Raw genomic sequence first — 27,635 nt, forward strand, 5'->3', positions numbered from 1 at the left:
AAAGCCGAGCCTGCGCCCAGCCCTGTTGGGGAAGTGGAACAAGGGGCCTGGAGGAGGAGTGGTGATGGGAAGCACCCATTTGCAACCTTGAGGGCTGGGGTCCGAGTTTGGGTCTTTTGATTTAGAGCATTTGCAGACAAAGGGCCTTGCAAAGCTGAGCGGACGTCTCTTGCGGCAGTGAGGGAAATGGTTTGGAGGGTGATAGTGGGTATGGGGAGACAGGTGAGAGGCAAGGCAGCAGTGAAAATGGACAGAAAGGCACACCTCTAAGACACATAGGAGAGTGAGGTGGGTTGATTGTGGGATGGACAAAGCAAATTCTTGGGAGTCTGACTTCAGAAATTATTTCCCCCGAGATAGGAGATCCCACCGAAGGGCAGGTCTTATGGTGTGTTAGCTGCATTTGTTCAGGACCTCGTACTCTTTGGTTCACAGTGTATGCCCAGCATCTGATAAGTGTTGGTCTCCTTTTCCTGCTTTCCTAGCGCTCCCAACCCAGCTTCATTTTGTGCTCACTCTCCCCATCCCTTAGTCTGCTCTAGTCTAATAGGTTTGTTTATTTGGATAGGTATGAATCTTTGTTTTCAAAAAATCCCTTGTATGTATTTATTACCAAATGGTATGAGGCACAGGTCCTGCTGTCACTTCACGCAGCTCCATGTCCAAGATCATCTGTTCCCATGTGTATGTCATGTCCATCCATCTGTCCCATGAGTGTCTGCTGAGTCCTGGTTTGTCAGGATCTGTGGACAGATATGGAGGGCCTTGTCTGACACTCTAACAACACTGGTTTTAATCATGTTCAGATGGGAACATGGGAATATCTTGAGAAGAAGAGTGCTATGCTGTGACTTAGGTTGTACGAGAGTGATTGCTGATGCTTTGTGGATGTAAGGGGCAAAGACTGAAGCAGGAAGACCCGTTAGAGGCCTGGTGTCAGGTGTGGAGTGGGCATGATTCAATAGGGGAATGTGGTGCACCCCCTTGATTCCTGTTCATGGGATGGGAGTGGGGCATAGGCATCTTTTCAGGAGCACAGGTGTGCTTCATATGGGGCAGACTGGACTGTTCCCATGCACCAGGCTGGCCATGCCTACCGACCTTTCATTTTCTTTGCATTGATCATGCCCAGGTTCTCTGGCTCACTGCTGCCACAGTGTAAGTTTGGTTTTGGACATGTTGAACTCCAAGAGCCTTGAGACACCCAAGAGGAGATGTAGATTAGGCAGTTGTTCTATAGACATCTGATATTTGCTCTTCTCTATGCCACTGGCTCCCTTTCCATTGTGGATGATGGTCTGTTTTGCTTCCAAACTGTGTCTTCACCTTTCCAGCCTTCTATGTGGACTTTGTTCTGCCAGTCTTCAGATCTGTTTTCTGGGCTATTTACACTGATCTGACTGTTATCTTGTTGTATCTGTGGAATAGGGCGGGTTTAGGGTTCTCCTGCTTTACCATCTTCCCAGTTCTCCCCACCATAAACATCTGAGCCCCAAACCAACTTCTGGGAGTTGAGTGTGACTTGATGGTGTGGCTGTGGCTGGTGGGGTGCAGCATTGGTGGGGGGGCCAAGAACAGGCCTTTGAGGTTCTCTAACACTCAGAACCTGTGATTCCTCTTCCATCATCATCATTATTTTTTTTTTCAAAGATTTTATTTATTTATTCGACAGAGAGAAATCACAAGTAGGCAGAGAGGCAGGCAGAGAGAGAGGAGGAAGCAGGCTCCCTGCTGAGCAGAAAGCCCGATGTGGGGCTCGAACCCAGGACCTGGGATCATGACTTGAGCCAAAGGCAGCGGCTTAACCCACTGAGCCACCCAGGTGCCCCTATCATCATTATTTTTATTACTAGTTTTTAAGATTTTATTTAGGGACACCTGGTTGGCTCAGTTGTTAAGTATCTGCCTTCGGCTCAGGTCATGATCTCAGGGACCTGGGATTGAGCCCCATGTCGGCCTCCCTGCTCAGTAAGGAGCCTGCTTCTCCTCCCTGTGGTGCTCCCCTGGCTTGTGTTCCTCTCTCGCTGTCTTTCTCTCTGTCAAATAAATAAATAAAACCTTAAAAAAATATATTTATTTATTTGACACAGTGAGAGAGAGCACAAGCATCGGGGAGAGGGAGAGGGAAAAGTAGGCTCCTCACTGAGCAGCTAGTCTGATGTAGGGCTTGATCCCAGGACCCTGAGATCATGACCTGAACCAGAGGGAGAAGCTCAACCAACTGAGTCACCCAGGCGCCCATCATCATCATTATCATCACTGTCATCATTGTCATCATCATTATTTTAAGTAATCTCTAAGCTCGACATGGGCCTCAAGCTCACGACCCCGAGATCAAGAGTCCTATTGACTGAGCCAGCCAGGTGCCCACCTCTCTTACATTTTTTTATTTCCCAGAGATTTTATTTATTTATTTGACAGACAGAGATCACAAGTAGGCAGAGAGGCAGCCAGAGAGAGAGGGGGAAGCAGGCTTCCCACCGAGCAGAGAGCCCGATGTGGGGCTCAGGGTCCCAGGACCTTGAGATCATGACCTGAGCCCAAGGCAGAGGCTTAACCCACGGAGCCACCCAGGTGCCCCACCTCTTACATTTTTAATGCTTATATCTAACTGCCTTAAATAGATTTGGAATAGAGGAGTTTTCAATAAATATTACATGCATAGGTTTTTTATTACATGAATTATCATTTGGCATTAATGAAAAATGAACATTAAAATCAGAAGCAACATGAATTTATCAATTAATTCTGGTTACCGAAGAGTTATTTGGGTACAGATAGTAGCCCTCTGCCCTCTTGGAAGTACTGAAAAGGTGAATGAAATTAAAAAAAAAAAACAAAACCAACTGAGAATAAGTTTCCTTCTCCCTCTGTCTGAGGGTCCCCACTCCTCTAACTGCCTCCCTCTGAAAATACTTGAGTTACTCCTGGCCTAGGCTCTGGGTTAGAGAGTATGCTGAACTGTCCATGCAGGGGAAGGGGAGGGAGCAAGGACAGTGCATTGTTCTATGCCGACTGAGAACCACAGCAAGACCTCCAGCCATTGCCCAAGTGAGAGTAGTCACGGCTGCCCAGCGGCCGAATAGAATCTGGTCATTGGCAGTTTTTGTAAAAGTGTGCTTCTTAGGGCCAGACTCACCAGGGGGTGTCAGAGCCTTGGACTTCAAGTTGAAATAGTTGAAAGAATGCAGATGTATTCACTGAGCAAACATTGAAGTTTTATGTGGGGTACATGCTAGATACTGGGATTGTAACACTGGAGGACCTTGTGTAAATCTTGTGTCTCGATGCTCGGGTGGCAAGGACGTGTCGGGTGGAGTAGTTTCTGCTCCCAGGAGGCTTATGTTGTAGGTGAGCTGGACAGCAGTGACATATAAATAGCAGCAGTCCAGAACTATAATAGAAGTTAGAATTTAATTTATATTGTTCTTCTGGCATTAGTTCACAGTGTAAGCAGTTAGTTGCTGAGCAGCTCTGCCATGAGCCGGATAGGCTGTGTTAACGTTTGCCACCCAGGCACCCCGACTTTCATGTCTTTTATTAAAAGTATATCTCCTTTTGGGGCACCTGGGTGGCTCAGTGGGTTAAAGCCTCTGCCTTCGGCTCAGGTCGTGATCCCGGAGTCCTGGGATCGAGCCCCGCGTCTGGCTCTCTGTTCAGCGGGGAGCCTCCTTCCTCCTCTCTCTCTGCCTGCCTCTCTGCCTACTTGTGATCGCTCTGTCAAATGAATGGGTGAAATCTTTAAAAAAAAAAAAAAAAAAAGTATATCTCCTATTAACAGAGTAACCTTGTTACTTAACAGTGTTTTTCTTTTCCTTTCTTTTTTTTTATTTTAAAGATTTTATTTATTTGACAGAGAGATCCCAGGTAGGCAGAGAGGCATGCAGAGAGGGGGAAGCAGGCTCCCCGCTGAGCAGAGAGCCTCATGCGGGGCTCGATCCAGGACCCTGAGATCATGACCTGAGCCGAAGGCAGAGGCTTTAACCCACTGAGCCACCCAGGCACCCCCTCTTTTCCTTTCTTTTTAAGATTTTATTTTATTTTATTTTTAAAGATTTTATTTATTTATTTGACAGAGAGAGAGATCACAAGTAGGCAGAGAGGCAGACAGAGAGAGAGGGAAGCAGGCTCCCTGCTGAGCAGAGAGCTGGATCTGGGACTTGATCCCAGAACCCTGATATCATGACCTGAGCCAAAGGCAGAGGCTTTAACCCACTGAGCCACCCAGGTACCCTTAAGATTTTATTTTTAAGTGATCTTTACACCCCGTGTGGAGCTCAGACTCACAACCCCGAGATCAAGAGTTGTGTGCTCCCCTGACTGCACCAGCTCACTTATGTTTCTCTGATTTTAAATTGCTACCCATGCATTCATTTTATTTGCATTTGCCTGCTTTATTTTGCTCATTTAAAAAATTCTGTCATTTTCGGGACGCCTGGGTGGCTCAGTTGGTTAAGCAGCTGCCTTCGGCTCAGGTCATGATCCCAGCGTCCTGGGATCGAGTCCCACATCGGGCTCCTTGCTTGGCGGGGAGCCTGCTTCTCCCTCTGCCTCTGCCTGCCATTCTGTCTGCCTGTGCTCGCTCGCTCTCCTCTCTCTCTGACAAAAAAAAAAAAAAAAAAAAAAAAATCTTAAAAAAAAAATTCTGTCATTTTAATGAAAATAAACAGCTGCCATTTTGACTTAATGATTACCATGTCCTACACTCTATTAAGCACTTGTCATAATCTCATTTGATTCTGTGGCAACCTTCTAAGTGGATTTTTGTTTTTAAAGATTTTATTTATTTATTTGACAGAGAGAGATCACAAGTAGGCAGAGAGGCAGGCAGAGAGAGAGAGAGGAGGAAGCAGCCTCCCTGCTGAGCAGAGAGCCGGATGCGGGGCTCGATCCCAGGACCCTGAGATCATGACCTGAGCCGAAGGCAGAGGCTTAACCCACTGAGCCACCCAGGCGCCCCCTAAGTGGATTTTTTTTAATCCTCTATTTACAAATAAGGAAACTAAGGCTTGCAGTGTTAGTGACTTGCTTAAGGGTGAACAGTGAATAGTTTTCAACCACAGTTATACAGTATTTTAAGTATATATTTTCTAAGCAGCCATAGGGTTCAGTGTTGTGTTAAAAAATAAACAAACCTGGGGTACTTGGGTGGCTCAGTTGGTTGGGGTCCACCTCTTGGTTTCAGCTCGGGTCACGATCTTCTCGATGGTGGGATCGAGCCCCACGTCCAACTCCGTGTTTGGTGGGGCATCTGTTTGAGAGATTCTCTCTCTCTCTCCCTTCCCCCCGTCCCTCCACTCGTTCTTGCTTTCTTCAGTAAATTTATATATCTTTAAAGAGCAATAAAAAAGTAAAAAGCAGACAAACTTAGGGGCACCTGGGTGGCTCCGTTGTTGAGCATCCAGTTTTAGAACTTGGCTCAGGTCTTGATCTCAGGGTTGTGAGTTCAAGCCCCATGTTGGGCTCCATGCTGGGTGTGGAACTTACTTTAAAAAAAGAAAAGAAAATATTTTTAAATACTTTATGAGGTATCTTTGTTTTTCAGAAGAAGAAAAATGAGTTTGGGGGTACATGACTGGCTCAGTCAGTGGAACATGTGACTCTTAATCTTGGGGTTATGAGTTCTAGCCCCATGCTGGGGGTCCAGATTATTGAAATAAGTAAAATTTTGGGGGGGGGAAGGAAAAAAATGAGTTCTACAAATATGAGTGACTTCTCAAGGTTACACAGCATATTAGGAGGTAGAGTTGGGATTTGAACCCAGGTATCCTGGCTCCAGTCTCTCTGTACCAAACACTGCTGCCTTTCTGCAGTTTCTCTTTTTAACCACTGCTGCTATTGTACTTGCGTTAGCCTGCCTTTGACTCTAAATGGTGCTGGGAGGTGTAGGTATTCCAGTATATTCTTATTTGTTTAGTAAAGTAATTTCCATGCCAGCTTGGGGCTCCCAACTCATGACCCTGAGATCAAGAGTTGCCTGCTCCCCCGACTGAGCCAGCTGGGCACCATTTATTCCAAGCATATTTTGTTTGAAGCATGTATGTGTATGTGAAAACAAAGTCATAGCTGACTCAGTTTTGTTTGGGGTGGGACATATGGTTTGGGGGTAATGTTTTATTAATTTTACTTCATGCTGTTTTGTGACTTAAATTCAGATAGCTGGCAAAATTTATCATTATTTATGTGCTGTTCTTGGAAGATATGTCAACATTTTAGAAGGAAGCTTAATTCAAAAATACATGTTTTTGGGAGGGAGACGAACCGTGAGAGACTGTGCACTCTGGGAGACAAACTGAGGGTTTTAGAGGCAAGCAGGGTGGGGGGAATGGTCTGGCCAGGTAATGGGTATTAAGGAGGGCATGTGTTGTAATGAGCACTGGGTATATATGCAAATAATGAATCACTGAACACTGCATAAAAAGCTAATGATGTACTGTATGGTGACTAATATAAACAAAAACCAAAAAACCACAAAAAACAAAAAACAAAACCGTGTAGAAAAAACAAACAAAAAAGCAACAAAAAAGAAATACATATTTTTGTAAAGACATACTTTTGGTATTCCACAACTTGTCTCATGTTCTCTTTACCTTTACCCATCACAATATCTAGTCAGTGTGTGGTGGTGGTGTTGAATGTGTTGGTTCAGAGGTACCACAAGTCCAGACAGTCAGGCTAGCTTCTGGTGTACTGATACTACTATCACCTGGTACAAGTATTCAACTCTTGGATACTAAGGCTTCCAACTTGTCAGAACCCAGAGTTATGGGGCTTGGAAGGAAAAAGTTTCTGGATTGGTCCAGAAAGTATAAATCAGAGATGCTACTTGCACTGGACCCTTCTTTCCTGGAGAAGCAGCACCATCTGTTGGACATCTGTACAGAATATATAAAGCTACATCTTGTGGGACTCAGAGGTCTCCTGTGTCCCCAGTGGGCCATTTCAGCATTATCTGCAGCCAGCTGTTTTGGGTGATGGAGTATGTGATAAGATGAGTGAATCCCATGGCCATGGGTCATCACCTCACTGTTACCCTAAAACAAACTCCTTGGTCAGTATTGTGTCATAATAGTGAAAAATTGTACAGCAAGTCCGTAAATGGTGACATTGGAGAACAGGGTATATCCTTCTGGATCCAATCAGGAGACTAACCATGTAGTAATTTAAACAAGGGAAATTTAATATATTAAATTAGTGAGCTTTGACAGAGTAGCCATAAACTGGAAAGAGAACTTTAAGGTATACTCCAGGGCTGAGGGATAGTACCCCCAAGGATGGATACATTTGGAAGGGGCCACACCCCAAGACTGGGGTTCATATCTTGTTGGAATACAGATGGTTGTAGCTGGGTTGCCTAGCCAGAGCTAGTCCATACTCACTAGACAAGCAGGATCAGTCTGGGGTGCAGGCCAGCTGAGGCAGGTGGGAGGCCATGCAGAGGCAGTCAGGTTCCTGTGTAGGTGTGCTGCCTGGGGTGCATTGTGTCTTTGTGGGGAGGGCCGTGGGAACATACCTCTAGGGTTCAGGTGAGCCAGCGGTGATGGGCAGGCATGCAGGCATCTGGGAAGCACCGCTGGAACTGGGTGCTGGAGCAGCAGTCCCCTTAACCAGGCACGCACACACTTTTGTCTGTTGCTGGGGCCAGGGCGTCTCCAGACCCCTGTGTGGAACAAGGTTGGGCTCACTAGCCAGCCAGCCCTGCAGTAACCCTTCCATGTGCTGAGACATGGGGCTGAGGGGAGGGTGCAGGAAGCAGTCACTGAGGCTGGGACACAAGCCCAGGCTCCCTGGGGCTCCTCCCAGCTGTGTTGTTGCGTCCTGAGTCCCGTGCTGGAGCAGGCACAAATGCCAAACACCAGAGAAGCTCTGCCCTACAGGCACCTGGCGCTGGAGAATCCAGATCATCTTGGTGGAAGTTCATGTCACTGAGCACAGTCCTCCCTCCCATCCTTGCGGCCATGTCTCTTTGTTCGTGAGTGTTATTTGGGGAAGTGTTGGGGAAAGAAGCTCAGAGGCAGACGTGCGCAGGGCATTTGAGAGCTGCTTTGGCAGTGGCTGTCATTGCTGAGCATTCAGAGGACATAGATTGCCTCGCGCTCTGTGCCCATCCTTAGACCCCTTCTCTAAAACCCTCTGCCTCCAGTTATCGTCCTTGTTCTTTCCAGGTTCCTAGGCCGGCCAGCCAGACACCAGCATCTGCCATACACTGCATAGATCTGCGTCTCTGGCCATTTCTTCTCCCTGGCAAAGCGCCCAGGCAAGCACACTTCTCCGACTTGTGCTCCCTGCTTGGATTTTCCCTCCTGCTGGGCCTCCAAGACCCTGTCTGAGAACAGTGGTAGGTCCAGCCATCCGCTGCTGGCCGGGGCGGGTGTCCTCATGCAGAGCCGTCCGTGGAGGGACTCCGCATTCTCTCCTTTGTTGCTGGTCATAGGTGTCTGTCTTTCACTGGTCATGCCGGCCCTTGATTGTGAGGCACGTGTGCACGTTTGTGGTCGTCTTGCTCATGTTCTCCCAAGGGACAGCCTGGGAGCCTCCTGTCTATGGCCATTGCTTGAAAACCACTGCAGAGTCTTCTACTTGCTCATTCCACGGACGCTGCCTGTCCTAGGAGTGACGTTATGGAAGGTGTTAGAAGGAGGAATGTGTTCAGGACAAAGTCTGTGGTCAGTTTCTTGGGAGAGGGAGAGGGAGGGGAGCGTGTGTGGTCCAGAAGTGCTGTGCACACAGGAGGTGGCTGGTCTGACTGGGAGAGACTGGGGGAGAGTGGGAGAGAGTGGGAGCGGGGTGAGTCAGCCTTTAAAGAGAAAATGTGTGCGCTGCATCAGCAGAGGAGAGGCGCGTTCCCGGTGGCCAGCGGGCAGACCTGTTGGGGTGTTGTGCACACAGGTGTAGGGTTCGCACTGTCCGGGTGTGCATCCTACCCTGTGGTGTCGATGGGCCTCCCCAATGGCTCTGCTCCTCAGGTGCCACCGCTTTAAAACGAGACAGTAGTGGGGCACCTGGGTGGCTCAGTTAAGCATCTGCCTTCGGCTCGGGTCCTGGGATTGAGCCCCACATCGGGCTCCCTGCTCAGTGAGAAGTCTCCTTCTCCCTCTCTCTGCCTGCCACTCCCCCCGCTTGTGTGATTTCTGTCTCTGTCAAATAAATAAAATCTTTAACAACAACAAAAAAGAGACAGTAGTGCCTGCCTTTTGGGTCATCTAAGAGTTATTGGAAGAAATACATATATGGCATTTATTTGGCATAATGCCTGGCACTTGGTGCTTAGCTTTGTATTCTCACGTGAGTCATTTCTTGTTCTTGGGGCTGCTGTGTAGTAACGTGCACATCTTTTTATATTAATACTATCTCTTTCATGATGTTGAAACAGTCCACTCCTGTGCCGTTTTCTCAAGAGCCAGAACAGTATGTGGGCTTTGGGTCCATCTCAGCAAATTGTAGGTCTTCCATAAATATGGACTGAGCTGTACAGAAGTAGGAGTGTAGGAAAAATGGAGTATTTTCTAACCATGAGGTGTGTTTCTATCAATTTCTTTTTTTTTTTAAATAAAAGATTTTATTTACATATTTGACAGAGCATGAGCAGGGGGAGCAGCAGAGGGAGAGGAAGAGGCAGGCTCCCAGGGAGCCTGATGTGGGACTTGATCCCGGGACCCTGGGCCCATGACCTAAGCTGAAGGCAGATGCCCAGCTGAGCCACCTGGGCACCCCTATCAATTTATTTCTGATAATGTTTTGTTTGCATTTAACGTTTCTTTGCACTCACCTTCAGTGAGAACAGACAGCTCTAACGGGCAACTTATTTGGAGTCCCTTTTGCACCGCTGCAGTTTATGTCCCGCCGGTCTGGCCCGGAGCTTCCAAGTGTGGATCTGAGTAGATGCTCAGCGCTGGGAACCCCACAGCCCTTGACTAGTAGCCTCTAGAAGAGCCAGCTTCTCCAAGGGGATGCTTCCAGACCTTTCAGCTTGTGAGCACTTAGTCTCTTCTCACTGGATGTTAGTTAACATCTCTGAAAACGTAGAGCAGATATTTTAAAAAATAAAATATATCTTAACCCGAAAAAAGTGAGTAATTTAAGAAATGTATCTTGAGATAATAAGAATATAGTACATATGTGCAGTGCTTTTTGAGCTGTCTTGTCCACAGCAATTTTAGAAATTCTGTCTGAGCCTTAAGTCAGATGATACTCGTTTGCCTGGAGCAGAAATAGCGGCGTCTCCCGCGGGGAGCCACCCTGTGTGATCCCGTGTTTGGACACAGGTCGTTCTTCATGAGTCCTGTTCTTCATGAATCCCCTTCATGCTGGCCTGCACTGCATGGCTGCTCTCTGTGTGCTGGCCTGGGGCCCGGAGCTCTTGCTGCCGCCTCAGGGTCGGCGGATGAGGGGTGTTCCAGCACGAGAGAGCTGAGGTGAGGGGAGGGCGAGTAATGCCGGCATGGACGCGCCAGTGAGGGAGGCTGGGCCTTTGGGTCCGGAGCAGGTATTCTTAATTACTCCAGTAGTTTGCTTTTTCTTTAACTTTTTGCTCTTTACTTGGAAAAATAAACTTTATTGAGGTATAATTCACACACGGTAGGATGCACCCATTTGAAACATACAGTTCTAGGAGGATTGACAAATGTCTGCCACCCCAGTTAAGACTTAGGAAGTGTTGGGGTGCCTGAGTGGCTAAGTGGATTAAAGCCTCTGCCTTCAGCTCAGGTCATGATCCCAGGGTCCTGGGATCAAGCCCTCATCAGGCTCTCTGCTCAGTGGAGAACCTGCTTCCCTTCCTCTCTCTCCACGTGCCGCTACTTGTGATCTCTGCTTGTCAAATAAATAAAGTCTTAAAAAAAAAAAAAAGACTTAGGAAGTGTCCATCACCCCGCATAGTTCCATGTGCTCCTTTGCCAGTCCTTCCTTTCCTCTGGCCCCAGGCAACCATTGATAGGATTGATAGGATTTGATTAAAATCTACCATCTTGCTAGCTGTTTTCTGTTCATCATTTATTTCTTGTTTTCTTTTCCCTCTTTTTCTGCCTTTTCTGGGTTTAATTTAACATGTGATGATTCTGTTTTATCTCTTCTGTTGATGTATTCATACCTCTTAAAATATTTTTATACTTGTTGCCTTTGGGTTTACAGTGTACATTTTATTATTATTATTTTTAATAAAGATTTTTTTTTATTTATTTGACAGAGAGAGATCACAAGTAGGCAGAGAGGCAGGCAGAGAGAGAGGAGGGGAAGCAGGCCCCTTGCTGAGCAGTCAGCCTGATGTGGGACTCGATCCCAGGGCCCTGAGATCATGACCTGAGCTGAAGGCAAAGGCTTAACCCACTGAGCCACCCAGGCGCCCCTACAGTGTACATTGAAAAAAAATTTTCTGTTTGTTTGTTTGTTTGTTTATTTATTTATTTATTTATTTTAAAGATTTTATTTATTTATTTGACAGAGAGAAATCACAAGTAGGCAGAGAGGCAGGCAGAGAGAGAGGAGGAAGCAGGCTCCCTGCTGAGCAGAAAGCCCGATGCGGGGCTCGAACCCAGGACCTGGGATCATGACCTGAGCCAAAGGCAGCGGCTTAACCCACTGAGCCACCCAGGCGCCCCTGTTTATTTATTTTGAGAAAGAGAACAGGAACTTCTTTTATTTCCTAAGCACCATGCTTCTTCTTCTTCTTCATTTTTTTTAAGACTTTATTTATTTATTTGACAGGCAGAGATCACAAGTAGGCAGACAGACAGGCAGAGAGAGCGGGGGGGAAGCAGGCTCCCTATTGAGCAGAGAGCCCGATGCAGGGCTCTATCTCAGGACCTGGGATCATGACCTGAGCCGAAGGCAGAGGCTTTAACCCACTGAGCCACCCAGGCGCCCCGTAAGCTCCATGCTTCTTAGGTGGCACTAGCTTCCCCATCAAGGAGTCACACAAAACAGAGCAGATTTGCAACTCGCACTGGGTTACGGATCACGATTACTTCCGGAGGGTCTTCACAGTTAAGATGGGCATACATTTCAGAAGGCAGCTTCTGGGCTTTCCTCTCTCTCTCGCATATACACACTCACACAGACTCTCACACAGTGGGAACATTGTTCAGTTGATGGGATTGGCTGGCTCACGTCAGGTACTGTACCACGAGGAACGTGACCACACAGCTGAGCAGCAACCCACCCATCAGAAAGTACTTGCTGTAACAAGCTCAGCATGTTGGCAGTATCAAAGATCTTCATCTGAGCCCCCTTCAAGGTCAGTCTCTGGGCCCTGAGTCCTTCCAGAGTATCGCACCCAGCTCCAGTGAGGTCTTCTAAGCCGTAGTGAATTTTCTGGAGGGAGGAGTTGAACTGCCACAAGTCATCCATTAGGATGGCGGTATCTGAGTCGTTAGTGGTGGAAGTCTGATACAGAAGCTCCTCTTGCCATCCCTGCTGCTCCCTTGTGTATCACTGGTGCTGGAAGTTTCCGCATAGCCTACAGGTGCTGAACATGATACTTTCAGTGGTCCACATGAACTTTGTCATTCTGTCTTTTGTCAGAGGGCTCCTTGCTAAACAGAATCTCCAGATGTTCTAGATGGCTGAATATTTGGTCTGTTTGCTTGGATTTTGTTCTCTACTAAGTGCAGAGACTATTTGCCATCTCAAGTCGTCCTTGTGAGACTAGGTCTTACGGACCCGCTGGTGCATTTGCTGGTACAGCATCTCCTTGTTGTAGCCTTGCCAGGTCCAGCCCTGGCTTTACAGTGTATATTTTATTTGTTTGTTATTAAAAATTTGCTTTATTTTTCTTCTGAATCAAGTATTAACCCCCAAGTTTACAGGTTTTTTTTTTTTTTAAGATTTTATTTATTTATTTGTGATGGAGATCACAAGTAGGCAGAGAGGCAGGCAGAGAGAGACAGAGAAGCAGGGTCCCCGCTGAGCAGAGAGCCCCATGCGGGACTCGATCCCAGGACTCTGGGATCATGACCTGAGCTGAAGGCAGAAGCTTTAACCCACTGAGCCACCCAGGCGCCCCAGTTTGGTTTTTTTTTTTAATGCCTTCCAAACAGTAGCACAGTGACTATCACCTTTTCGATAGCCAAGTAATAAATCAAATTCCTCCCAGTGGTTATGTCCACATCTAGATTGTTTGGGTGGTCAGGAACTCTTACTTGTTTGCTTTAGCTTTTAGTTCTTGGTTATATCTCCAAATATAAAAGAAATGAAAAGCTCCTGCTGCCCCCACAAAGAAATTAACAGCAAACAGACTCCAGCTTTTTGGAGCAATTACCAGTGAGTATCCTGGCCACATAAATCCTGTAGCCATCAGCGTGATAGACTGAGCTGCACTGAGTTTCTGTGTAGGTCTGGCCATGTCAGCCAGTCCAGTGCATGCTGGAGCCCAGAACAAGACTGTTTGGGACCTGCCATGTAGTACAACAGCCTCAATTTCTCTGCCAGCAAGAGCTTCACTTTCTCAAGGATTGGGTGGTAGGTGGCCTGAAGGCCCCCGGTGCCAGTGGCTGACATCTCTGTGGAAATGGTCATGGGCAGCCACGGGGCGGGGGGTGGGGTGGGGATGACAGTGGCTGTTTGCTCCCTGCTGCATGACAACGAAGGGCATGTGTCACTTTCTGTTGCCTCACATCTTCCTCGGCCTTACACTGCACATTTTAGATTCACCCACGGTTTCCCTTCAGATGCTGCACAGACACTGCACTTGTTTTACACGCTGAGGGTTTGTGGCAGCCTGTGTTGTTGAGCAGGGTTTTTTATTGGTGCAGTTCTTCCAACAGCATTGACTCCCTTTGTGTCTCTGGCTCACAGGTGGGTAATTCTCAGTATTTCAGACTTTCTCATTATTATTACATTTGTTACGGTGATGTGTGATCAGTGATCTTTGATGTTACTGTTGTAATTTTTTGGGGTGCCACAAACTGTGCCCATTAGGATGGGGAGCTTCTTTTTTAAGATGTTGAACTTAATTGGGGCGCCTGGGTGGCTCAGTGGGTTAAAGCCTCTGCCTTCGGCTTGGGTCATGATCCAGGGGTCCTGGGATCAAGCCCCGCATCGGGCTCTCTGCTCACCAGGGAGCCTGCTTCCCTCTCTATCTGCCTGCCTCTGCCTACTTGTGATCTCTGTCTGTCAAATAAATAAAATCTTTAAAAAAAAAAGATGTTGAACTTAATTGATAAATGTTGTGTGTGTTCTGACTGCTCTGTGGACTGTCAGTCCACCCCCCTCTTCTCTCTTGGGCCTCCCTATTCCCTGAGAAACAACAATATGGAAATTAGGCCAGTTAATGATCCTGTAATGGCCTCTAAGTGCTCAAGTGAAAGGAAGAGTCACACGTAACTCACTTGAAATGAAAAGCTAGACATGATTGAGTTAGTGAGGAAGGGATTCCTGAAGCCAAGATAGGCGGAAAGGTAGGCCTCTTGTGCCAGACAGCCATGTTGCAAATGCCAAGGAAAAGTTCTTGAAGGAACTTAAGAGCACTACTCCAGGGACCACATGAATGATAAGAAAGCCAAACGGCCTCATTGCTGATAGGAAGAGTTGGTCTGGATAGGATATCAGACCTGCCCCAGTATTCCCTTAAGCCAAAGCCTAATCCAGAGCAAGGCCCTGACTCTCAAGTCCAGGAAGGCTGAGGGAGGTGAGGAAGCCGCAGAAGAAAAGTCTGCAGCTAGCAGAGTGGGTTCGTGAGGTTTAAGGAGACACAGAGGGGCCGGGGGGAGCAGCACGTGCTGATGGATAAGCTGCGGTGGGATCTGCCAGAGATCAGCTTGGATTGCCCGTGGAGGTGACTCCTAAACAGCGGATTCTCCACATGTAGACACAACAGCCTTATCTGGGGAGAAGATGCCATCTCGGACTGTCTTCGCCAGAGGACAGGTCAGCGCCTGGCTTCAGAGGTTCAGGGGACAGGCTGGCTCCCCGTTAGGGGCTAATGCAGCTGGTGACTTTCAGCTGAAGCCGGTGCTCCTTTACTATTCTGGAAATTCTTAGGACCCTTAAGAATTGTGTTCTCTCGGGGCGCCTGGGTGGCTCAGTGGGTTAAGCCGCTGCCTTTGGCTCAGGTCATGATCTCAGGGTCCTGGGATCGAGTCCCACATCGGGCTCTCTGCTCAGCAAGAAGCCTGCTTCCCTCCCTCCCTCTCTCTGCCTGCCTCTCCGTCTACTTGTGATCTCTCTCTGTCAAATAAATTAAAAAAAAAAAAAAAAAGAAAAAAACAAGAATTGTGTTCTCTCTCCTGTGCCCGTGCTCTACCCATGGAACAACACAGCCTGGACGGCAGCATATCTGTTCACAGTGAAGTTTACCAAATGTCTGAAGCCCACTGTTGAGACCTACTGCTCAGAAAAAAAGGTTCCTTTCAAAATATGACTGCTCATTGACATTATACCCGGTCACCCAAGAGCTCTGGTGACATACGGGGAGATAAGTGCCTTTTCCCTGCCTGTGAACACAGCTTCCATTCTGCAGCCCACGGAGCAAGGAGTAATTTTGACTTTGAAGTCATCATTTAAGAGACACGTTTCGCAAGTCTGTAGATGCCATGGATGGGGATTCCTCCACTTGTTCTGGGTGGGATACATTGAGAATCTTCTGGAAAGGATTCACCATGCCAGACGCCGTTAAGAAAATGTTCCTGTGGCTCTATCAATAGTAACAGGAATTTGGAAGAAGTGGGCTCCCGCCCTGTGAGGACATTGAGGGCTTCAAGACTGAGTGGAAGAAGTCACTGTGCAGATGTGGTGGAAACAGCCAGAGAACCAGAAGTGGAGTCTGGAGAGGCGAGTGACCTGCTGCCCTCTCAGGATAACACTTGCACGGGTGAGGACGTGCTTCCGTGGAGGAGCTCGGAAGGTGATTTCTTGAGCTGGAGTCTGCTCCTGGTGACTATGCTGTGGAAATGGTTGAAATCTGACAAGGACTTAGAGCATTGCATGACCTTAGTTGATAAGGCGACAGGGCTTGAGAGGACTGGCTCCATTGTGGAGAAGAGTTCTACTGTGGGTGAAATGCTACCAGACAACATCGCTTGCTTCAGAGAAATCATTTGGGAAAGGAAGAGTCCATCAGTGTAACAAATTTATTCTCTTGTTTTAAGAAACTGCCGTAGACACCCCAGCCTTCAGCAACCCCCACTGTAAGACCCTCCAGCAGCAAAAGATTACAGCTTGCTGAAAGCTCAGATGATGGTTAGCATTTTTTAATAGATATAGTATTTATATTTATGATAATTTAAAAATGAAGCATTTTAAAATTAAGATATTACATAATTTTTTTTTAGACATAACACTGTTGCACACTTAGTGTGCTATGGTATCGTATACAAAAATTCATTTGATGGGCGTTACTGGTAGTGGTCTGGAGCTGAACCCACACAGTCTCTCTAAAGTATGCCTGCAGAAATGCCTTACACAGTATATTCCCAGTTCTTCTTTGTGCTATTGATGTTATTCATTTTGCTTTTACATATGCTGTAAATACACAATACATTGCTATTTTTGCTCTTAGAAGTCATCTTTTAGTGCAATTCTTAAAAAAAAAGATTGATTTCATTTTATTTGTATTACATTTTTAGGGCTCTTCATTTCTTTTTGTAGATCCAAGTTTCCATCTTACTCAAATTCTCACTGCCTAAAATACCTTCTGTAACGTTTCTTGTATGTCTCCTGGCAATGAATTTCTTCAGTATTTATTTCTGAGAAAGTTTTTCCTCATTATTTTTAGAAAGATATCTTTGCTGGGTATAGGATTTTGACTTAACAGGTGGTGGTTGTTTTTCCTTTGTAGTACTTAAAAAAAAATCACTCCACTGTCTTCTGGTTTTCATGGTCTTTCTGGGTTTGTTGTTGTTTGTTTTGGGTTTTTTGTTTGTTTTTTCACAAGAAGCCTGGTGTAATTCTTGTTTTTGTTCTTCTGTATGTAGTGTCTCCTTTATCTCTGACTGCCTTCAGGATTTTCTCTTTTTGTTTTTAGCGGCTGGGGGTGATAATCATGAAGCAGATTTGCTTTGTTTTTGTTATTTATCCTAATTAATATTCTCTGTGCTGCTTGGATCTGTGGGTTGGTGTCTGATTCATTTGGGAAAGTTCTCAACCATTGTTCTTCTGCTCTTTTTCACTTCCTCATAGGATTCCAATTATATATATGTGAGAATGTTTCATACTGTTTCGCACTTCTTGGTTGTTTCCAGCCCCTTTTCTTTTTGTTTCTTCAGGTGACTTGACCTGTCTTCACGTTCACTGGTTCTGTAGAGTTCATTTCTCTGCCGAAGTTACCCCCCTGATCCAGCATGTTGTCCACCTTTTCTGTTAATAGTCTTTAAGGTATTTAAATTCCCTGTTAGATAGTTCCAACCTGCTTCATATCTGAGTCTTGTTTTGAGATTGCTCTGTCTCTTTGGAGTGGTTTGTTTTTTGCCTTTTGTGTCATTATTACAAAATTGCAGTTATTCTTCAAAGCCAGACATATTGTATAGGATGGTAGAAACTGAAATCACTTTTTTTTTTTTTAAGATTTTATTTATTTATTTGACAGAGAGAGATAGATCACAAGCAGGCAGAGAGGCAGGCAGAGAGAGAGGAGGAAGCAGGCTCTCTGCTGAGCAGAGAGCCCGATGCGGGGCTCGATCCCAGGACCCTGAGATCATGACCTGAGCCGAAGGCAGCGGCTTAACCCACTGAGCCACCCAGGCGCCCCTGAAATCACTTAAAAAAAAAAAAAAAGATTTTATTTATTTTATAGAGACAGAAGGAACACAAGCAGGGGGAGTGGGAGAGGGAGAAGCAGGCTTCCCACCAACTGGGGAACCTGACGTGGGGCTTGATCCCAGGACCGCGGGATCATGACCCGAGCTGAAGGCAGGCACTTAACGACTGAGCCACCCAGGCACCCCTGTAATAAATCACTTTTAAACCCTGAAATGGACAGTTTTCTTTCTACTAGGCCCTTAGGGCTGTAGTTTACATTACTCTTATTAAGAGTCGGCCTAGCTTTTAGGATTTGTTGTTGCTATAGTTATTGTCAGTGCACCATAGCCTTCAAATTTCTATAGCTATGTCTAGTGTGAGGGTGACTTACTAGAACTCTGTAATTCTTTTTTTTTTTTTTTTCCTTAAGATTTTATTTATTTGAGAGAGAGAGAGAGAGAGAGAGCACACAGGCAGAGGGAGAAGCAGACTCCCCAGTGAGCAGGGAGCCCGACACAGGGCTGGATCCCAGGGTCCCCAGATCATGACCTTAGCCAAAGGTAGACGCTTAACCAACTGAGCCACCCAGACATCCCTGTAATTCTGTTTTAAGTCTTCCCTATTTGTGTTGCTTCATAGCGTGTATATTTGCAAACCCTTATTTCTCTCAGGTCCCTCCTGGTACTAGTCTTCCAGTAACTTTCATTTGAAGCATTTTTATTTGGACATGTATGGCAGCCCTGAGTTTTGGGGTAGGGCCTGCTCAGTTCTCCTGTCGCTTCCTTGGCTGAAGTTGTGGGCTCCTTGTGTGATCCTGTCTTTTCTCCTGGAATTGGAGTTGTTGACATTGTAGACTGTTCACCAGAGCCCTTCCCTGTATAGTTGAAGGCTTTTGTTCCTTTTTGGAGATGGAGGGGGAAGGACCTGGCTCGGGTTTCTTGCCCCTCCCACATGGCTGCTGCTCCCCACCCTAATTCTGTCCTATGGTCCTTGAGTTTTAGAGCTCTTTTGAGATCCTTTCAGTGATCACCCACTGGGTTTCCTAGAGAGGTTGCAGAGGAATTTCTGTAATCCTAGGAATTATCCTGACAGCTTGCACTCAGTCTTCACAGTACGACATCTGTTCTCAACAGACTCACCTGCCAGAGTTGCGCTGCGTCTGCCTCAGGTAAGTGTGTTCTGTCAGTGTAGGTATTTCATTTTTGTATCAGTTTGCTCTGTGACCTCAGTTCCCTGATAGGTTCAGAAAAAGTCATGGACTTGAAATTAGTTGGTTTTCATTTTAAGTGTGGGAGCAGTGTTCCACTCCCACCCCCAGCTCTCCATTCTGGGGCAGAAGTCAGAAGCAACCATGTCTTGAGGAACAAAGTTTTATTAAGTTTAATGAAGTCTAGTTTATCAGTTTTTTCTTTTATTGTTAGTGCTTTTAGGATCCTAAGACATCTCTGTCCACCCCAAGGCTGAAATATTTTGTCTACTTTAAGTAGAAATCTTTGGTCTACTCCAAGGTTGGGAATATTTTTTTTCTTTATTTTCTTATTAAAGTCTTACAATTTTAGCTTTAAAAAAAAAAAAATTCTATTTTTTTTTTTAAAGATTTTATTTATTTATTTGACAGACAGAGATTACAAGTAGGCAGAGAAGCAGGCAGAGAGAGAGGAGGAAGCAGGCTCCCCGCTGAGCAGAGAGCCTGATGCGGGGCTCCATCCCAGGACCCTGGGATCATGACCTGAGCCGAAAGCAGAGGCTTTAATCCACTGAGCCACCCAGGTGCCCCAAAAGATTCTATTTTTAAGTGATCTCTACTACCAACATGGGGCTCAAACTAAAATCCCAAGATCAAGAGTCACATGCTCTACCAGCTGAGTCAGCCAGCATCTCTGAAATTTTTCCTTTTATGTAAAGGTCTGTTATTCATTTCATACTAATTTTTACAGTAGAGTTAGGCGAGGTTTGGGCTGTTGTCTTCCTCGTATGGATTTCCAGTTGTATCATTTATTGAGAAGTCTTTTCTTTTCCAACTGAATTACTCTTTTGTCAAACATTTCTTTTTTCAAAACTTTTTAATTGTTAAATATATAAAAGTGCATAAAATTGAATGTGTAGCTTTACAAATTACTTGAATTTGACCTCGAGTATAAGCATCATTCCGATGAAGAAATAAAACATTTTGGGGACCCTGAAAGCCCACTAAAGGTTGTATTTTAGTTACAATTCCCTTTCCCTTGGCAGGTAGCCACTAAGTATACATTTCTTAATGTATATTAAGAATGGAGAGAGCTGGGGGTGTGAGTGGAACACTGCTCTCACACTTAAAATGAAAAGCAAGTTTTGTTTGTTTTTGAATGATATGTAAGTGAAGGGATACTACATACAGCCTTTGGTATATGGCTTTTATCATGCAGTAATATTTTTAAGATTTGTTTTGAATTGAGTGACAGTTTGACTACTTAATTGCTGAGTAGCGTTCCATCATATGAATAGACTTCAGTGTACTTATCCATTCTACAGTTGATGGGTATCTGGGCTATTTCCAGTTTAGAGCTGGTATGAATAATCTTGTACATGTATCTTGGTACATGTAAAACTTAATATCAGGAAGAATATGTGTTTAGAAGAGAAACTACTTGGTCATCATATATAAGTGTTTTGAGGGCCCCTGGGTGGCTCAGCAAGTTAAGCATCTGACTTTGGTTCAGGTCATGATCCCAGGGTCTTGGAATGGAGCACTGCGTCGGGCTCCCTGCTCAGTGGGGAGTCTGCTTCTCCCTCTCAGTGTGCAATCTCTTTCTCATTCTCTTTCTCACTCAAATAAAAAAATTAAAAAATCCTTAAAAGATATATAATTATAGTGCACATTCCACAGCATGGTTGTTCCCATTTCTACCCACCAGCAGTGCCTGAGTGTTGCCATTGTTCCATATTCTTGCCTAAATGTTCACAATTTCTTGTTTTAGCTACTCTGCTTATTATTTTACTGTGATTAAATTTACACTCTTTGATTTCATGTGAACTTATCTTTTCATATGTTATTTGACCGTTTGGCTGTCCTTTTGTGAAAATCCTGTTCAAGTCTTTTTCTCATTTATTTTCTCTTGAGTTTTATATCTTTTCCTCATTTTTCTTGCTTTCTCACTTTCTTTTTTCAAATATTTATCAGAGAGCTTTTAAGATTTTATTAATTTGTCAGAGAGAGAGAGAGCACAAGTGAGCATGTGCACAGATGGAGCAGCAGGCAGGGGCAGAGGGAGAAGCAGGCTCCCCACTGAGTGTGGAGACTGGTGTGGATCTCAATCCCAGGACCGTGGGATCATGACCTGATCTGAAGTCAGATGCTTAACTGACTGAGCTGCCTTGGTGCCCCCACCATGCCTAGGTTTGAATCCTTGCTCTGATGCTCACTAGCATGGACAAGTTTCTTAGCACCTTAATTTTCTCTTCATTGAGGTGAGGATGGTAATGTACAAACAACATAGGGCTGTTGGGATGGTTAGGAGCTGCTGTACATGCTTAGGAAATCAGCATATTGTCTCTGTACTGCAAATTTTTGTTTAAGTTGTTTTTTTAAAAAATTTTTTTTCAAGATTTTATTTATGTATTTGAGAGAGAGACAGTGGGTGAGCATGAGAGGGGAGAGGGTCAGAGGGAGAACAGACTCCTGTGGAGCTGGGAGCCCGATGTGGGACACGATCCTGGAATTCCAGGATCATGACCTGAGCTGAAGGCAACTGCTTAAACAACTGAGCCACCCAGGTGCCCCTAAGTTGGTATTTTAAAAAAACTTTATGCTTTATAGAAGTTTTAAATTTCTGTGTTAGAAGACTTTGGGGTTTAAAACAATTAAACATTGGTATGTAGAGCTATTGCCAGCTGTAGTCAAATTCGGATTTTCTAGCTGTTCTTTTTCCTATCTGTAAATTTTTCCTTGTGGTTTCATTTTCCTTCTGCTGCCCAGGGTTGGATATTTTATTCTTTATTAGCACTCATAGGTGCTCGCTTCGGCAGCACATATACTAAAATATATTAGCACTCACAGAAGATGGGAAAAGGGAGAAGTAGTGATACTCCAGCCCAGTACTGCTCAACAAAAATGAGTAGTAAGCCACATATGTAATTGTAAAATTTTCAGTGGTCATATTGTAAAAATAAAAAGAAATACACATAATCAGTTTTGCCTAGTGTCTTTTACTTAGCCTTAAGTAGCCTGCCACAATATTATGTCAGCATGGAATAGTGTAAGAATTATTACTGAAATATCTACATTGCTTTTTTCATAGTAAGTCTTTGAAGTCTGGTGTGTATTTTATGGTTGGCATCTCTCATCTTGGACTTGCTGTATTTCAGGTGCGCAATAGCTGCATTTGGACAGTGGCTCCCACACTGGGTGTGCAGCTCTGGCTTCTGTTGGTTTGGGGATTAACTTATAGCCGTCTAAAATTGCATTTGAATTCGCTCTTTTTATTTTTTTATTTTTATTTTTTTTTTAAAGATTTTATTTATTTATTTGACAGAGAGAGATCACAAGTAGATGGAGAGGCAGGCAGAGAGAGAGAGAGGGAAGCAGGATCTCCGCTGAGCAGAGAACCCGATGTGGGACTCGATCCCAGGACCCTGAGATCATGACCTGAGCCGAAGGCAGCGGCTTAACCCACTGAGCCACCCAGGCGCCCGATTTCGCTCTTTTTAAAAAAAAAACTTTTGGGGGGCACCTGGGTGGCTCAGTCAGTTGGGCATCTGCCTTCAGTTTTGGTCATGATCCCGGGGTCCTGGGATCGAGCCCTGCATCCGGGATTCCTGCTTAGTGGAGCCTGCTTCTCCCTCTGCCCCTCACCCAACTTGTGCTCGGTCTCTCTCTCTCTCTCAAATAAATAAATAAGTAAATAAAATCTTTAAAAAAATTTTTTTTAGTGAGGTATGATGACATACAACATTATATTAGTTTCAGGTGTACAATATTATGATGATTCAGTATTTGTATGTATTGCAAAATGATCACTGCACTCAGTAAGTCTAGTCTCTTATCATACATAGTTAACAATTTTTTGGAGCAGTTTTAGGTTCACAGGAATATTGAGCAGTAAGTACAGGGACTTCCCATGTACCCCTCTCCCATCCTCACAGATGCACATGCTCCCACACTATCAGCATCCCCCACCAGAATGGGGCATTTGTTATAGCTGGTGAACCCACACTGACACATCGTCATCACCCAGAGTCTGTAGTTCCCGCTGGGGGTCACTCTGGGTATTGTACGTTTTATGGGTTTATCATTATACAGATGTGTGCCGACAGGTATCCATTACTAGGGTGTGATACAGAGTAGTTTCACTCCCCTAAAAATCTCTGTGCTCCACCCCCACCCCCACCCCGGTAACAGTGGATCTTTTTGCTGTCTCTGTAGCTTCTCCTTTTCTGGAATGTCCAGTAGACGCAATCTATAGTACGTAGCCTTTTCAGATTGGCTTCTTCCTCTTAATCGTGTGCATTTGAAGTTCCTCCATGTCCTTTCCTGACTTGATAACTCTTTCTTTTTAGTACTGAATACTCCTCCATTGTCCGGATAGATCATAGTTTAGCCATTCACCTTCTGAAGGACATTTTGGTTCCAGGTTTCGGAAATTTTGAATAAAGGTGCTAAAAACATTGATGTGCAAGTTTTTGTGTGGATCAAAGTTTTCAGCTCCTCTGGGTAAATACCAAGGAGCATGATTGCTGGAGCATATGGTCAGAGTATGTTTAGTTTTGTAAGAAACTGACAAACTCTCTTCCAAAGTGGCTGTGCCGTTCTGCCTTCCCACGAGCCGTGGGTGAGAATGTCTGTGGCTTTACGTCCTCCCCAGCATGTCCCAGACTTCAGCCATTCTGATAGGTGTGATGCGGTATTCTCTTTTTGTCAGTGTTGTTAGGTTCTGTTTCAGGGTTTTTTAGCTTACTACGTAGCTCTCATTTGTGGCTTGCACTTTCTCAGACGGGTGGACACCTCTGAAGGAGCTGGAAAGGAAAGAAAGGAGGCCGTTCATAGGTAGACGTGGAAGTGTGATCCTGAGGAGGGTGCTTTTTGTTTCTTCAGCCTAGTAGTAACAGTGTGCTTGTATCCTCACGGAAATGATGCAGGAAAGAAGGAAAGATTGATGATCCGAAGAATGGAGGGGAGACTCCATAGAGCAAAGTCCTCAAGCAGATGGCGGGGCTGGTGCCTGAGCAGAGGCTTCACCTAGGCGAGGAGGCGTGTGATGGGTAAGCATGCGGAAGGGCACAGTGTCAGGTGCGTGGTGTGGGGCCTGTGGACACACACTGCCTGTGGGTCTTCAAACACAGTGTTAGGCCTTTGTGCCCCCAGCAGCAGGAAGTGTGCCTTCCCACCTTCCTTCTTTCTGCAGCATCAAGTGTTGTCATCGTCTTTAAATGTTTGCAAAGTTTTAGTGAGAGGCCTCTGGTCTTCCCCTTGTTGGGAGCCCCGCGGAGACTGGAGCTTTGACAGGCACCTGCTCGTCTGGCCATGGTGCCCCATTGATGCACATAAGCTCAGTGCGTCCCGCCTCCTGCTCCCACCCGCCTTCGCAGATCATTTCCGTGGAAGTTCTCCTTTCCTTCCCCTCAGCCTGATCTCCAAGTTGGCTCCCGTTCCTCTCCAGTTCCTGCCAGGATGCACCCCCCTGTTCTTTTAAACTCTTAGCCTTTCGTGGAATTTTCTGTGTCTCCTTATTCAGACTCATCTCCTGGCCTTGTGAATTTCTTGGACCATAAATATTTTAGTAACAATCCTGGAGACCAATTCGGTGTTATCGAAGTCTGTATTTTTGGGAAGTTGAGGATTCTATAAGAAGCAAGTACTTTCTGTTGCTGTTATTTTAGACTAGTTTCTGGTTTGGCTCTCCTGGGACCAAGTGCCTCCCTGTAGCCAGGTGAGTGGTGGTGATCGTGATGGGAGTGGGGTGAACGGTGGGGGCTGCCCCTGGCCTGACTGCCTGGTTAGCAAGGCCATATTGATGATAGGCTTGCCAAGTGTGTGAGTTGCTGGTTACCTTTGGAGTCACCTCACGTTTTCAAATATTGCCTCTCCCACTTAGGGTTTCTGATTCAAAGCCTTTCGCAGCTCCTGTTCTATTTATGTGGTTTTTTTCTTCTGCCCTGGTGATTCGTGGGTATTGCTGTAAAGACCATTAGCACTCTATACTAAATGACTGGTTACTGGGACTTTCAGATTTTAAAGGGGGTGCAGACATAGCCAGAGAAGTCAGTAGTATTTTGATATCAACTTGTAATTTGAACCCAGTAGATTATTTGTATTTTAAAGATCAGTAAAGAGGAATGTAAGAAATACATATTTCCAAAGCTGTCTTTTTTTTAACTGTGTGATTTGTTGCTATTAATAAATTCAAGTTCTTTTTCTCTTTTGCCATATGGAGCTTAAATGCAGAAACCTGAAGTATTTTGTAAATATTTGAACGTGTGAATTGCTGTGCTGCCGGCTGATGGAGCAGTGGTGCTACACCAGCCCTGATCCTGGCTGGCTCTGAGGCTGGCTCAGATTTGTCTTTTCTTCAGATAAGTTGGGTCAAAACAAACAATTACATTGTTGACTAGACCTGGAACATGACTTCATCTGTATAGAAAAACCATCTTAATAGCAGGTACATGCTTAAGACCATTTTATGTAACTCTAGCTCTGGCAGATAGCCAATACCACTGTGCCTTCCTTAATGCCCAGAGCCACTGGTCATCCACAGGGAGGCCAGTTTAGGAGTTTAACTTGCAGTCATAGAAAAAATGGTTGGGGTGCCTGGGTGGCTCAGTCCAACTCTTGCTTGATTTCATCTCAGGTCATGATCTTGGGGTTGTGAGACTGAGCGAGCCCCTTGCCAGGCTCCACGCTCAGCTGGGAGTCTGCTGGAGGTTCTCGCTCTCCCTTTCCCTCTCTCGCTTTCCCTCTCTCCCCTGCTCACACGTGTGCACTGGCTCACTCTGTCTCTGTCTCTCAAAAAAGCAAATAAATACATCTCTTTAAAAAAAACTAGTTGCAGGTTTTTAGGCTTTCTCTGTTTTTTTTTTTTTTTTTTTTTTTTTTTTTTTTTTAAGATTTATTTTATTTATTTATTTGACAGACAGAGATCACAAGTCAGTGAGAGGCAGGCAGAGAGAGAGGAGGAAGCAGGCTCCCCGCAGAGCAGAGAGCCGATGCGGGGCTCAATCCCAGGACCCTGGGATCATGACCTGAGCTGAAGGCAGCGGCTTAATCCACTGAGCCACCCAGGCGCCCCTAGGCTTTCTCTGTTTTTTAAAAAATATGTAAACTGAAAGTAAATCTTAAATCTCAATTCTACATTAGCTATAAAAAGGATATAATAATAATGTAATAATATGGGATCATATATAATTAGTGTTTATTGAGTTTTTAGGAAACACCTTTGAAGTCTATGAATTGCTAAATATTTACTCTGTGATTATATAAATTACATGTTACAAATACTTAAGGTAATTTTACATGTAACTTATGCTTCTGTTACCAATTATTTGGTAACTAATTGGAAGAGAGCTTAAGTATTAATGTTAATAATTATACCCCAAGCAGTACCACTTACTTAAAGAACTTGGACCTGCTTTGGGAAAGCTGAGTTCAGTAAGGAAGCAGAAAAAATCGTAGATATTTTAGTGACCACACCTGCACTCATCCCTGGACTTCAGCACAGGTAGGTAGCTGATAAAAGATTGTGTGCAAAATAAGGAAGGAGGGTTGTGGCTGATTTAGGGAACACAGAATGTGAATTACTGATTTGAACTAGTCATTTCCTTCACTGCACATTTGCCTGGTAAAGGAGGGGAGATTGGTTTTTCAGGGTGGGGGATGGCATGTACTAAGAATGGGGCAGGGGTTTGGAATTGTGAGGAGTCCCAACTGGGTCATTCTGCAGCGACTGTGTGACAAGGGCCTTGTATGTCATGCTTGATCCTTTTAGTCAGGGGACTATCAAAGGGTTCAGAGCAGTGGAATACTCTGCTCACATGTACAGTATGGAAGACCATCCCAACAGGAGGTAGAGGGTGTGAGGGAAGCAGACAGACCTATGGGCTGGGGACCAGTCGGGAAGAGACAACTGTAGTGTCTGAGGCAGGAGACACTAATGGGACAAAAGCAGGCACATTTGTTTTGTGTTTTGTGTACATGAGAATCCTGGCTTCAGCCTTCAGTGGGCTGTGTGACCTGAGATGCGCCACCATCACCTGACCACCATGTGTTTTTATGCCCTGAGGCACCGTGTTTTCTTTGTGTCTATAATGAGTTTACCTGTAAAGTCTTTAAATAAAAGTTTCTTTTTTGGCAATTACTTTTAGAACTAGAGATAAACCTAGCAAGGAAATGAATTTGGTATCTTTTATTACACATACACATTGGCCACAAATGATAGCTTATACCAGAGTGGAAAACCAGTATACTCAGAGAGGGTAAAATATCTTACATCATAGGTGTAGAACTCAGTTTTGGGGGGCATTCTTGAGTGTTTTCAGCAATATTGCCTACTTAGGAATAAGTACATTCTCTTGTGGAAAAATTTCTCTGTTACAACATAGCATCTTATGTAAGTAAATAAACACTTTTATATAAATATATCTTATGGGTATGTAGGATATGGGGGATGACACATGTTTAGTGTTTATTCTGGTACATTTATTTTTTAAAGAATATTAATGAAACAGACTGGATTTATCCTCCTGCCTTAAACAACTAAATGAAGGACAAGATATCTCAAAATAGCAGTGTTCCATCATTGGACAGCAGACAGTGCAGGTCAGTGACCCCTGAGAGAGAGAAAATAAATTAAACAAGCTTAGGGTTGACCAAGCTTACTGTCTGGAGAGAAGTTGGGGGCCATGGTTTAGAAAGAAAGGAGGGAATAGCCCAGAGAGACCTGGTGGTTCTTTGGGTTCAGGAAAGCAGCCAAGAACTTGGGGAGGCCAAAGTGAAT

At 45.0% G+C, this 27,635-nt stretch overlaps 1 protein-coding gene and 2 pseudogenes across 1 annotated transcript in view; 1 reads left to right on the plus strand and 2 right to left on the minus strand.

The window, feature by feature from the left end:
• FAM193A (family with sequence similarity 193 member A) overlaps positions 1-27,635 on the plus strand; it is a 163,925-nt gene that overhangs the window by 28,164 nt on the left and 108,126 nt on the right. The window lies entirely within an intron of this gene.
• LOC125093860 (Golgi SNAP receptor complex member 2-like) lies at positions 12,102-12,684 on the minus strand (annotated as a pseudogene).
• Positions 13,133-13,494, minus strand: LOC125093479 (mitochondrial pyruvate carrier 2-like; annotated as a pseudogene).

The sequence above is a fragment of the Lutra lutra genome, chromosome 2 (genome assembly GCF_902655055.1).
Source record: "Lutra lutra chromosome 2, mLutLut1.2, whole genome shotgun sequence".
NCBI lineage: Eukaryota > Metazoa > Chordata > Mammalia > Carnivora > Mustelidae > Lutra > Lutra lutra.